The sequence below is a fragment of the Sphaeramia orbicularis genome, chromosome 11 (assembly GCF_902148855.1).
Source record: "Sphaeramia orbicularis chromosome 11, fSphaOr1.1, whole genome shotgun sequence".
NCBI lineage: Eukaryota > Metazoa > Chordata > Actinopteri > Kurtiformes > Apogonidae > Sphaeramia > Sphaeramia orbicularis.
Genome location: NC_043967.1, coordinates 20,960,965 through 20,972,781, shown reverse-complemented (window position 1 = coordinate 20,972,781; position 11,817 = coordinate 20,960,965). Strand labels below are relative to the sequence as shown.

Below are 11,817 nucleotides of genomic sequence, written 5' to 3'. Positions count from 1 at the left end.
AATTCAAGCCAACAACCTTTCATCTATTAATGGAGCGGCTTTCATTCAACAATTTGAGTATCCCTCTCCACAGCAATGTTGCAAGTACGTATCCAGAGGCCTAGCGTAAATACCACTTTGATCTGCCCACAATAGAGGAGTAGCTTAGGGATAATGGTGAAATCACCTCTCCAAGCCCCCCCCACCCACCTTCTCTCATCCACAGCCTAGAATATCACTGTGGAAGTACTCAGTGAGCAAAGCATTGTAGCAAGAGTCAATAGCGGAAAAGGGCAGCACTGAAAAGAAAGCATTACCGAGTCAATAATTTGATCATTACTGTGAGATTACAATTACTTGATTTACATGATTCAATACAAAGTCTAAACAAGGGTTATCCCAAAAAGACACGGCGGTGAGGCAGGGGGGGAGTCAGTAGTAGGAGTGTGTGTTTTGCGCTGCAAGAGAATAGCTAATGCCTTTGTTTTGATTAGCAGCTTGACCCCAGAGATGGACTTGGCTGGTGCGTTGTCAGAGTGAGACTGGAGGGGAGCGCTGGCATTCAGACCACAATCCTTGGCAGCCGTTTCACTCAGCAGGGATCAGCTGTCTGCCAGAACAGATTACACTGGGGATCCTGACGCTGTCTCCGGAGAATGTTTTGACAGCTGACCCCGAAAAGGTGATCTCTCATGGAAACAACAGCGTACCAGACAGGAGTACAGTTAATACATATTACGTGTGACACTGACTATTGAACCGTTAGGATTTCCCACAGGGTCTTAACAAGTCTTAAAAGTCTTGAATTTATAAATCTGCATTTAATACCTTAAAAAAAAGTTGTCTGTGTGGGTTCACATTTGCCTAGGTCACTGTTCTTCATGGTAGTTCTTCAACCAGTCCAGTTGAACCAAGAAGAACTTAAAAAAGTCTTTAAATTTGGTATAGTAGGTGTGAAGTTATGTTGCTTGTTAGGGTGTCCCATTTTTGTGACTTCTTTTCCAATCATGCTTCCAAGCAATTTAGGGTTCAGTGTCTTGCCCACAGACACTTTGACAGTTGGAGCCAGGATTTGAACTGCTAATCCTTTGGTCATTGGACAACCTGCTCTACCAACTGAGCCACAGCCGCCCACCCTTCTCTGGAGAAAGAAATCTGGTACCTGCTGAACTGAAGAAAAGGGAGGGTACCAGATGGGTAATCTAGGATAAAATGTTCTCCAGTGAAAGCCCTGAGTGTATATCTTTGAAATAAGACTAGGCAATAAAGACATCAGCAAGAACATGTGATTTAACCCATTTTTCAGTGTCAAATGACCTTGACCTTGTCTAAGATCATATGACCTTGACCTGTACATGATTTGAGACCTTCATAAACGACAGTAGCATCCCCCAAAACCTCTAATATGACATTTGCATGAGCAAATATGGCATAACTAACCAACAAACGCATGATTTTCCATTAAAAAATGGGTTTTCTGCACTCGGCTAACGGGTACCCTAAAGGTGGTGGTGGGGGGTGTGTGTCTAAAACTTTACGCATCGGGCCAAAAAATTTTTTGTGACTTACTAATATATAAGAGATGAACTGGTCAAATTAAGAGCTTGATCGGAAATGAAGTCCCAAAAATGGGACGCCCTATTGCTCGCTGTATTGTGGTTAACCCATAAAGACCCAAACACCCACTGGCGACCAATATCACTTACTGATATAAAAAGTTTAATCCCTGTTGATCCACTAATTCTATCAATACATGTAAATAATTGGTGTAAAATACAGTTTATCATCTTTTCATGGTCATCAGATATGACCCATTTGGATGGTCAGAGGCTCCACTGTGAACGTGGAAACACCATCATCTTCTACAACATTGATTCACCAGTAAAACCCATGGAGTTTAATAAATGACAGTGGAAGATGCTTGTTTTATGTTCAGTTAATGATAGATTTTGCAGAAAAAGTGATTTTTTTCTTCAGTTTTCTGATTTTGATATAATAACCCTCAACTTTAATCTGAGCTTTTATGAACATCTATATGATCAGTGAATCAAACATATGAAAATATCTCAATTTTACTTAAAAATGCAAAATATAGAGCATAATAGTAGAGAAAAATTGTGATAAATCACTTAAGAAACATTCAAAATAGACGGAAAATTCATTTGGGAACTGCTCCAAAATTAGCCCTTGGTCTTTATGGGTTAAATGTGTCTGGAAAATGTCCAAGATGCAAAGACAGTAACGTAAGTCTACTCATTTCCACCCGTTCCAACCCAACAATTTATACTGAAATTAGGAACCAATTATCGCTAACTTTGCAGCCACAGTGAAAAATGATCACAGAACATTCAGCCCAACACACGTGCAGCTGTAAGTCAAATACACGTTGCCCGAGAAACCTGACTTTGGGGCACTCTGCAACTACCAAAAACCGATAGTGAAACTTAACAGCTTCGAATGTCCACACCAGCTTCTGTACCTCTGTTATACTCTCTGTTGTCATGTTTACCCCCCTTATTGGCGCCCAAGCCTCAGAATAAAGAGTTTTGGAGTTTTTTTGAGAATTCAGCAGCAGAATGTATATAGGGGACACCCTGCACATGGGTTCTGCTTGTGGACTCCCTGCTTCCCAAATGTTCGTTTCTTCACGTAGGCTACATGTATTCATTCGGTTCAGTTCGGTACAAACGAATGCACCATTCACACCCCTAATACACACACACACACACACACACACAAGCAGAGGCAGAATACTTGGAGTCACAAATTTTTACCAGTATGGTCATGAAATAGGCTGTGAAATGGGCATTAAATTCTGTTCGAAGTTTTAAAAAGTCTTAAATTTAACTTGTAGAAACCTGTAGGAACCCTAATTTCCTGTTGATTCGTCCAAAAAGGAAATGAACCTCGAGGAGTTCAATTAAACACTAGCATTATATCCTCCGATTCCTTCACATTAGCAGAGAGAGAAAGTTTTTTGTTAATGCAGTTAATCATATACAGTTTACTTTGTTTCGTAGCTGTGGTAATGAAAGTGGTGTCAAATAAAATATGTATGCATCATTGAACTTATGTTCTAGTTTACATTAGATTAGTGTTCTGCATATTGTCTTCATGATTGAATTCATAAAGCCTGAAATGTACATCACAACAAAAGAGACAAGCAGTAGGTGCATACGCATTGTTCCCATAAACAATAGGAGCAGGAATTACAGAGATGCTCAGTACCCATTACTGCAATACATCATCCATGATAACAATAGTACTACAATACAGCGATTCTGTGATACTTCATACATCATAAAACAATGACGTACATGATGTCCAGGATCTGTGCATTAATTCACGGAGTTGGGAACTAACACAGTAGAAGTACTTCGTTACTGTACTTAAGTAGATTTTTTTAGGTATCTGTACTTGAATATTTATTTTTCTGGCAACTTTTTACTTTTACTCCCTACATTTTCGCATAAATATCTGTACTTTCTACTCCTTACATTCTCAAATAAAATATGTCGCTTCAGATGGAAAATCAGTGTGAAGGAGAGAAGGAGCACAGGCTGTGACCATGGTCAGTACCAGAGTCCTGCACGGGGTCGGTACCAGAGTCCTGCACTGGGTCGGTACCAGAGTCCTGCACAAGGTCGGTACCAGAGTCCTACACGGGGTCGGTACCAGAGTCATGGATGGGGTCAGTACCAGAGTTCTACACGGGTAGGGTCCACTTTTTCCAAACTTTTCCGCCTGTACCTAGAAAGCTGAGTACCACTTGACTTGACACATGATTAAACACATTGTCTACACAGCAACTCACTTTTAAGGCTTTATTTTCGGCTAAAATGCACACCCATCAGTAAATCTCTAACATGTGCTGCTCAATGACGTCTGTGGTCGGATGTAAACAGAAGTGAAGATCACTTCAAAATAAAACAAACCAGCTGTGGATCAACCACGGCCAAATTAGATGATGATCATCATTAAATGTCCTGACAATTATTTTCATCCATGAATCTTCTTTTATTTTTCCTCTTCCTTACCTGCTACCTTCCTGCATTTCATTTAGTTTTACCTGTGCCTGTGAAAATTCTTATACTTTTTGTTATCTATCCCCTCATGTTTTTGCGGGTTACCTGGTGCAGGACTGTGGTCAGTACCATTCACTGTAGAATTAGAAAACAGAAACTTTTATGATTTTGTCTGGTTAAATAATTATTGTTTCATGGCAAAAAATGCAGTTTTGCTTTTTACTTTTCTACTTTATTACAATTGAGAAGTTGTACTTTTTTACTTTTACTTAAGTAACGAAGTTCAGTCAGTACTTCCACTTTTACTACAGTATTTTTTCACACAAGTAGCTGTACTTCTACTTAACTACAGAATGTGAGTACTTTTGCCACCTCTGTTTATTCACTGCATTATGGTGTCAATTTCCAAGAATTTGACAACTTCGATGTAAGAATGTACAAAAAAGTTCTGGGAATAATAGCTTAGTGCCTTTAACACACACATGTGATAGTGATCAGATAAATCCTGGTCAAACTCACCACTATTAGTGGATGATTATTACAGCTGAACCTTTCATTTGACATCCATCTGTCAGTTTGTTGTATTTGAGAAAGTGGGTTTTATTTCCCATCTTAGATCTTGAGCAATCTTAATTTGGCATGTGATCTACTTTTCAGGGGATTTTACTGATTAGGTCTTGAAAATAATAAATAACAGCACTGTCAAACCTTTTCTACATCACTAACATTCCCCCTTTAACAGTGTTTCCAGTATTTTACAGTATATTTAATAACCCTCAACTTTAATCTGAGTTTGATCTGATCAGTGGATTAAATATGGGGAAATACATGATATACACTTAAAAAATGCAAAATACAGAGGATAATATTAAAATAAATGGTGATAAATCGCTTAAGGTAAAATAGACAGAAAAAATAATTTGGGAACTGGGTGTTTATGGGTTAAGAACTGCAAAAAGCCACCATACATACGTTGTAACTCGCCTGCATATAATTAGAAATAATCATTATCATCATCTGTTACTTTTTACTTATAGCGCACTTTTCAAACAAAGTACAAAGTGTTTTACAGAGAGAGTGGTTAAATATGAAATGATAAAACATGCAAAGAATGTGAACGATAGATAGATAGATAGATAGATAGATAGATAGATAGATAGATAGATAGATAGATAGATAGATAGATAGATAGATAGATAGATAGATAGATAGATAGATAGATAGATAGATAGATTATGCAGAATCTCTCAGAGTACAAGTATAAATGTTAAGACACGATCAAATAAGTCAAAGATATAAGCAGTATAAAAATAAATAAAATATTTGATTTTTAGATATTTTTATACTTTTATACTGTTTATATGTTTGACTTTTATTTGATTGATTTTATTAGATTTTTGTTTAGTTGTGTATTTCATTCATAAAAGACACAGAAAAAGAAAATCTATTTTTCCATGTCATCACAATGTCCACATTATGAATGATAAAGAGAAGCAAAAAGAACAATCTATCATGTCCTGCCCCTGTTGTGTGTTTACAGTAAAGTCTCAAACAGAAAATCAAATATCTGCCATCACTTACCGCTGCAGTTTTATCATTTACAATTCAACATTTTGAGAAGAGAGTTGAAAATATTACTAGATACTGACTCAGACAGCCTGATTTCCTCTGAAAAAACTGCCAGTTTGACTTTCCAGCGCTGGACAAGCCCGAGGAGCAGTGCCTGAGGATCACAGAGAGGTGAGAAAACTGATTCAGATCATGTCTGTAGCTTAAAAGATTATTACACACTCATCATATGATCTTTTTATCCAGATTGCCTGAGCCCAGATAGGTATTTTACCACCTGTTACATTACACGTGTATGACGCTGTTGCTGAGAGAAATTCCCAAAATCTCTGACTCAGAATTATAAGTGGTACAGGATTGTCACAGTCGGCTGCTCGTGGTTATAGTTGAAGACATGAATGACATGACATGAATACAGCATTAGTCTGATTGGCTCCTCCACAGCCTCTCTGTGCAGTTTCTGAAATCCTCAAACTACCTTCTACCTTTTCCTCCACAACAGGAGGCACAATATTTTTTTGGTGTTTGTACAGATATTGTGACGTGCTTGCCGCATTGCATTGTGGGTACTGGACATTATGCTCTATTATGTTCTGTGATATGTGTAGGGGTATATGTTTATTTTTTATTTTCCCTTACGCACACCATAAGTGAAAACTGTAGGCCGAATAATGCCTTACCTGTTCTCATCTATAACTGTGTTGTTATACTAGTTCAACATTTGTTAAACCAAAAGCCCTGACTGAACTCTTCAGCTGCTTGAGGGCAAACTTCCTTCCATTACTCTCATCTACACTTCAGTATGACTCTACCACAGGATTTTAGATCCATACAGTATAGTGGAAAAAAGTTTACAGACATCCTTAATATTTTACACAGCCTGAAATACTATCCTGACATAACTGCAGAAAAATCCTTTTTTACTTTACAAAAGGGGTGGCTGCATCAGACAGACACAAACAACATTTTCCATAAGTAAATAGGTAATAGGTAAGGATGTACCTTACCTATCTCTTTCTATACATATCAATAGCCGCATTTCCACTACGTGTAACCGGCTCGACTTGGCTCGGCTCAGCTCGACTCGACTTGGGTACCAGGTCCTATTTCTGGAGACCATTTCCATTACAGGATACTACTGACTTTACAGTACCTGGACATAATAGCGATGCGGCACATTACTTCCCTGTCGTCTGCTCAGAGAGTTCCTGATAAACTCGCTCGTTGCGTGTTGTCTCATCAAGTTCATGCTGAATTTTTACATCTGAACCTCCTCGACAAACCATGGTGTAGTTTTGTGGGCTGTCATTACGTGGATTAACCTACCACTATATTTACTGTCCACTTCCATATATATTTTTGTAAAACGGTGGGTCACAGAGACGACTGTCTGAGTAATCAGTGGGCTGCAGTGTTTACACGTCACGTTTTAGTATCTGGTCCCCAGTCCTGGAACCTCAGCGGAGGTGATACCAAAAAACTAGTACCAGGTACCAGATTCCAGGTCCTTTTTCGTAATGAAAATGCAAAAAGGCCAAGTCGGGTCGAGTTTAGTCGAGTCAAGCCAGTACCACATAGTGGAAACGCGGCAAAAGTCTCTCTCTCTCAATTGTCACTCAGTATGCACAGGCCATATGGCTGCAGGCGCCAATGTTAATGCCGGTATGTCAGGACAGCAGGAGTAAATGCGGCGTTCCTGTTTTTAACTTCATTTCCCATCATGCAGCATGATACTGCACTTCCATGATTGTTAAGCAATTGTATTCCAAAATGACTAATATCTCTGAAAATACTGGTGCTATCAACTTGCTAAGGTATTTAGTTTGGAGATGGGACTATTCTTCAACTGTGTGGCCAGGTAAAAATGTATCAATTTGTCAAAATCATGCCGATACACACACACACACACACACACACACACACATACACAGACGCTCTGAGATCTTCCAGTATTATGATATAGATTCTCTTTAACACTATATTAGGTACATTATAACCAAAACCAAAAAATGTACTCAGTTAAAAATTAAAAGTGCATTCAGTCACTTATTCAAACATTAATCATAAAGCTGACATAACAATCAGAACAGCCATTTTTAACACACTTGGTGTTTTCATGCAAAATGAATTCAATTAATAAAGTGCAACTAGTGTTTTTTAACATTATTTTTGTTCAGACAGAGGCCTGTGACCCACAGAAAATAGGTTTGTGACCCACTTTTTGAGCAAATGAGAATCACTGGAATAGAGCATGTGTAGAAGAGAGTTCAATGACTTTTGAGCAATTTTTAATGCGATATATCACAAATGCAGGGGGTGTCCAAAATGTTTTTTCCACCACTGTATAAGCAGTCAATCACTGTATTTTGTGCCGTTATAATATGAAATAGGATCCAATTTATGCTCAAATCAATATTTTCTTCCATTTCTGATAAACAGTCTTTCCCCACTACTATACTTGACTCTTGCTTTAACTTACCATATGTGGAATACTGCATATATAAAGTGTGTGCTTCCTAAAGGTCAGATCCAGCTTACTCTTGTCATGTTTCACAGGTGGGAGCTCCACAAACAACACTTGCTAATTGGACAACGCATGCGGCACGAGTGTGTGCACAACCACATGACGCTTCTGTTTATTTTTAAAGACGATCGGTGACGTGTCGAAGCTGAAAGCATGTTCAGACAGCACAGGAGACCTCGTTTTTTTGTTTTTGTTTTCTTTTTTTTTTGCAAACAGCGACAGTGAAAATCAAATCAAGAAGGATGACACAGGAGAGGAAAGACTGCGATGATAAACAAAGTAATGTACACACCAGCCCACTGCAATGACATGACCCTAAATGCTAATGAAGAGGGAGCTCAAACGTAGCCAATTAGTTGTGGTGCTTGTTAAACTGGCCACTTAACACATGCTGTGTCAGGATAGATTGGCCTTTCATGGCTGCTTTGGGCATGCTGGTATGGTTGCTGACGAGTGCATTAAAAGGCACGATAAAAAACAAAGCTTTACGCCTAACCCGGAGATTTCTGCTCGGGATGACTGCTTGACTTTACGAGGGTAAATAAGCAAAGGTCGACAACAGCAAACCCGTCATCTACTGTTCACTTGCTGACTCGGTGGTGTCTCCTTAAAGTGTTGACGGTAAAGTAAATGAGCAATTGAGGAAACTGGGAGAAAAGATGGTACATGTGGAGATATATGATACGTAAAAATAAAATGAAATAAAAAAGAGAAGAACAAAGGAAAAAGACAGATGTAAGAGCTGGATATGAAAATGAAGCCTATAGGTGAGGAGGTTTTTGCTTTGTTGGGTAAATTCCCAGTTTGGGTAAAGGCAACGCTTCAAGATGTTGCCTGATCGGGCAAGTGAAAACATGTTGATAGTGTTTATGTTGTTATGAAGGATGTATGTGAATAATAATTAGTTTATTAGGTTTATTAGTCCAAACAGTAAACATAGACAACTTTTTTTCAAACGTGTCGACTAATTGTAGGGCATGTTTATAACTGTAGTCACTTTTCCATTGGACATCTGCGCAAAACTTTACCGATATTTACTAAATGTCAAAAAAACAGAAATGCATAATGTCGGTTTTTCCATTAAATCACAAATGTGATGATTTGTTTATTTATTATTGCGAGATGGCAAGAGAAGTCATTCCATAAACATGGCGACGAACGTAAATACGATGTTGATTTACCGATATATTCATTATTATTATGTATTACCCCTCTATCTCGTCTAAATTAAATCCCCTCTAAATTAAAAAAATGATTGGGTTTCCTGGTGTGTCCACACATACAGCGACATGTTTCTTCTTCGCTTGTTGTTATATCCGTCAACATCCGGTTTTTTAATTCACCTGACTCTAGTTGCGAAAAAAGGTCTTTCCATCGCAGTTTTGTGTGATGTACCATTTGCGCTACACCCGACAACCCACCTCTTGCCAGCACAAAAATTTTTAATTGAAAAATTAGACTTTTGGCAAAATTGTCGTTTTTCCATTAGGTAAATTTTTATGCACTAGTTATATTTGCGCAATTTGAGGGTCAATGGAAAAACAACTTGTGATTCACCCATTCTTCAGTTTTTTGTAGTTGTTATTACTTTGTTTTGGTTGTGTTGGTGGACATGTGTTAACGATGTGTTAACTTATTTTTAATGCTTTGACGGAAAGGAAATGAACAAAGTAGAGCAATATAGAAAATAGAAAGAGCACAGGAGGAGATATACAGACTGAGATTAGAAGGTGAAATGTGAGTGAAGAGTAAATGCAAAGGGAAAAAAAAAAGGAAAGATGGAAGAGCCGTATACGGGAATTGAGCGCATAGGTGAGAAGAGATAACCAGAGGGGGATAAATTGTGTCGACAAACTAGCGCAGAGAAGCAGAGTCAGGAGGGGACGTGTTGGTGGAGTCAAGGCAGGACGGAGGCAGCGCCATGGTGAGATCCCTCATGGGAGGATGACACATATCTTATCCCCCAGAGAGTGAAGGAGAAGGGCCAGACAACCCCGCTGATTGACTGGCAGTGTCTCGGCCTGTCATTCACCATCCACTCACGCTGGCTGTGTTCCCTGAGATGGAGCCAAGGGCAGAGAAGCAGCGCTGCACAATAACATTCACCCACATGAAGCTATCTGACGCCAAATCCACTGCACTGCATAAAAGGAGCCTTAAAAGTACGTGATTCCCCATCCTCAGCTCTTTTTCAATAAGCATCCATGTCGTTATGTTGGCAAGACATCTAAGAGCTGTGTCAACCATTCCTGATAGAAACAAACATCATTAAATTCCCTGTCATCTCCAGGAAGGAGTTGGAGGAAACATGTTGCAAACTTCCTAGGTGGGAAATAAATACTGCCATGTGCAATCAGAGACCCCTTTTCCTTTTTGCATTTTCTCTACATCCACCCCCACTTTTTTTTTTTTTCTTTCTTTTTTCTAGTTTCCTCAACCTACAAACAGTCACCGTGTGGTTATTAATTACTGGATAGACTGAATCGCAACATCCTGGATACAGTGGCAGGATGACTCACCAGATTGGTGCTGTCCAAGGTGCTGCCAGATAGCATACATCACAGTCCTCAGCACTGCAGCCCACCGCTGGCATCTGAGGGTCTGCTGGGTGAGTACTGCTCTCTAGTGGCTGTTTACTGTATGACTGCACTGTTCAGATAGATCTACATCACCATCTGGTGGCAAGGACAAACACTACACTTCCACTGAGAGATCTGTCACCAAAGTGAAATTAGAGTTAATGTAGAAAAATGATATGAAACCATTCAACGATGCTTTTTCTGAACCTCTTAGACCTGATGAGGGTTGTGTGTGTTTGTTGGGGGGGGGGGGGGGGGGGGGGGAGTGCTGGAGTCTATTTCAGCTATAATCACAGTCCATCATCAGGGACCCTCACAATGTGTTGCATCTGAAGTTTTCTTGATGCCTTCAGGCCGGCGTTACCACACTCCTCAGAGGAGAACCAACAGATATTCTAAATCTTTTATTCCTTCAGCTATCACACTTTTAAACTCTGACAGAAGCCATTTTACTCATTTTACATGATTTGTTGTTGTTGTTGTTTTTTCTTTTTTAAATATTAGCGGAACCAATGGGACACAGGTGTCAAACATGTGGCCCGGGGCCAAATCTGGCCCGCCAAAGGGTCCAGTCCGGCCCTTGGGATGAATTTGTGAAATGCAAAAATTACACTAAGATATTAACAATCCTTTTAGTTTAGGTTCCACATTCAGAACAATTCAATCTCAAGTAGGTCAAATTGGTAAAATACTATCATAATAACATATAAATAATGACAATTCCAAATGTTTCTCTTTGTAAATGTAAATATTTTCATGTATTTACACTAAATCAAAGTATAATTTTGCAAAAAATGTGAATAACCTGAACAAATATGAACAACCTGAAATGTCTTAAGAGAAGTAAGTACAATTTTAACAATATTCTGCCTGTTAGTAAATGTTTTGAGTATTTGTAGATCCACTGTGATCTGTAAGTTATAATGTACATGTGTAAATGATAAACTGAGGCAGAATATTGTCAAAATTACACTTAATTTGTCAGTTTGTTCATGTTATTCACATCTTTTGAAAAGATAATTTGCAGATGTAAACCTTTTCATAATGTAAATTTACTTTTTTCGCTCTAAAACTTAGAGGAAAGTTTGGAGTTGACATTATTTATATATTATTATGTTAATCTTTTACTGGTTCGGCCCAC

General features: G+C 38.7%; 1 long non-coding RNA gene across 1 annotated transcript; it reads left to right on the top strand.

Annotated features, from left to right (window-relative positions):
* The first annotated feature begins 1,440 nt into the window (after window positions 1–1,440).
* Window positions 1,441–7,924, top strand: LOC115428617 (uncharacterized). The gene is made up of 3 exons (XR_003936664.1): window positions 1,441–1,451; window positions 2,729–2,738; window positions 7,836–7,924. It is a non-coding gene; the product is annotated as an uncharacterized LOC115428617 (long non-coding RNA).
* Window positions 7,925–11,817: the final 3,893 nt, after the last annotated feature.